The sequence below is a fragment of the Lepisma saccharinum genome, unplaced genomic scaffold, assembly GCF_977018435.1.
Source record: "Lepisma saccharinum unplaced genomic scaffold, izLepSacc3.1 HAP1_SCAFFOLD_977, whole genome shotgun sequence".
Classification (NCBI taxonomy): domain Eukaryota; kingdom Metazoa; phylum Arthropoda; class Insecta; order Zygentoma; family Lepismatidae; genus Lepisma; species Lepisma saccharinum.
The window spans coordinates 47921-50686 of NW_028143629.1; positions in this window are offsets into that span (position 1 = coordinate 47921).

Consider the following 2766-nt stretch of genomic DNA (forward strand, 5'->3'; position numbering starts at 1 on the left):
GAGAAGAGTGCAGTGGAGTCGGAAATTGAAGACAGGAGAGGATATAAGTGGAGAAGAGTGGGATGGATACAAGATGCGAGAATAGTAGGGAAGGCGATATAAGATAAAAGTAGAGGAGAAGGAGAAGAGAAGAACAGATGGTACTGGACACGAGGGGAGAGAAGAGGTAGTTGCAGAAAATATCGTCTCGCCGTCAAGAATTGATCAAGTTATCGACATGAATCGAGGACTCTAACCACTACACCACGCCCTTTTCTTCCGTTGTAACAACAATTTTTAAGTATTCGGTACCTCAAATATTGTAACTGTCGTTGGATATACATGTAGTTGAACTGCTTCTTATGTTTGGAATTGATTTCTTGTTTTATAGCAGCTATTTTTTTCAGAAATATTTGGTATAATTTAACAATACAGGGAATTTCTCCAATTTGTTTGAAACTTGGGATACTTACTAATTTGGGCCTCGTAATCACGAATCTGCACTTAAAATTTGGGGCTACGTATAAATTTGGCGCTTATTTGGGGGCAGGTGAATCCGGCCAATTTCTAACATGTCTTTAACAGGGACTCTATAGAGAAAGCCGGGGAGCCGGAGCGGAGAGTAGCGGAGCGGAGGCGGGGCCGCGTTAGCGGTTGGGGGCGGTAGGTCAATTAACCCAGAGGCGGAGCCCGGAATCGGTGGGAAATTTGGAAATCGAGGGTGTAGAAATAATAACTTAATTTAGATTATTTTGCTATTTCCACGTGTGAGCGCCAAATTTTGACTGCAGATTCGTGATTAGGGGGCCAAAATTAGTGAGTATGACGAATTTGAAATAAAATGGAGAAATTCCTGGTATTGTAAAATCGCTCCAAATAATTTTCGAAGAGATGAAGAAAAACGGGAATATTGGTAGTTGTGAAAATGCGAGATATTTCCTCTAACTTATTATTGTGATTAGATATTATTAATGTAACATATCTAGAGTCTTGAACATTGCAGGACGATGTTATCTTCCTGTGATACTGCAAAAGAAGAAGTGCTTGTTTACTGACGCAGTCTCATGTCCAGAAAAGTCTGCATTTACATTTTACATTGGTCAGCTTCTTCTATCTCCTGACTAACACTGTCGAATGTGATGTGATTTTATGAATACAATTTTCCGCCTGTTTACGTATTACGTTTCGCAAATTTGGCAGTTTGCAAGCGGTGTAATTATTTCGTGTTACCTTACGCAACAGCAAACACATTTCATAAGACTGTTCTGGACACGACACTGCGCCATTATTTCTCGAAGATCTACTGCAAGAGAGCAATTCAAAAGTAATGTAAGAGTTCAACTACATGTATACACAACGACAATTACAATATTGGAGGTCCAGAATACTTAAAAATTGGTGTTAAAACGGAAGGAAAGAGCGTGGTGTAGTGGTTAGAGTTCTCGAATGGGTTGCCAGTGGTCCCGGGTTCGATTTTCCTTACAAGGTGTTCTATTTTTTTTTTTAATTCTCTTTTTATTAATGGAGAGTATGGTGACATTATTTGTAATAGCAGAGTAAAGTGGTTACATTGTTCTGCATCTGGAATTTATATGTATAAGAAAAATGAATTGACACACGTTCAAAGGGAGATTTTCATGTATAAGATCGTGAATTATGATACTCTAACGATAATTGTGTACTGCTTCAAAGACATTGACAAATATTAATGCAATCACTATTTATATTGTGGCAATTCAAGACACACTAATTTTACCCATTTTTCCACTCGTGTTCAATGCAAAGATACCTCCACAAATATGGACTGAAAAGTTTTAATCATGGACAATTCTCCATTAAATATTTTAGCCGATTCGTACTACGCGTAAATTCGTTTGCTTTGTTACAAGCGCATTACATGTAGGAGGAAGAGTTGCATCTCCATTTAACATTGGGCAGCTCCTTCTACCTGCTTTCAGGAGCGAAACCTTGTAGGGTAGTGGTTATCGATAAGGATTGTTAGCCTGATGGTGGTAGGTTCAAACCCCTCCGGTGGCAGAACATTTTTCGCATGTTTTAGACTTATCCTATTGTGTTCGTTGTCCACGCCGTGTGAAACGGAATGATTCAGATTGGAATTAACGATGGGAGGAGGGAAATATTAAGTTACAAAATCTCCATTTCAACGAACCGAGAAGTGGAAAAAAATTGGATAAATCTTATAAATATTAAAATTACATTTGTGCTTCAATGATATAATCGCAGGTAAAATTAAAGATTTTACGCGGGAAAAGTTATCTTGCTCTGATCTCAGCCAAAAGGCATTTCCCACCCATCTAATACATTCTCTAATACGAGTACATTTCAAAATGTTTCATGTCGATAATTTGATCAATGCATCAACTCTTGAAGCCGAGATGATATTTTCTGTTACTACCTCTTTCTTTCCTCTCATCTCCAATCCCTTTTGTTCTTCTCTTCTTCTTCTCCTTCTTTTTCTTTCATCTCCTTCTTTTCTGTTTTTATCTCATATCACCTTCCCTACTTTTCTCGCATCTTGTTTCCATCTCACTCTTCTCCACTCCTCTAATCTCCTCTCCTGTCTTCGAAATCCGAGTCCATTGCACTCTTCTCCTCTTTTTTCATTCTTCTCTTTTTCTCTCTTTTATTCTACTCTCCCCTCTTATCGTCTCCTCCCCTCCTCTCCTCTCGTTTTCCTCCTCTCTTCTCTTCTTTGCTCCATTTTCCTCATCTCTCCTCGAATCGTTTTCCTTTCTTCTCACTACTTCTCCTCTCCTCGTCTATCCT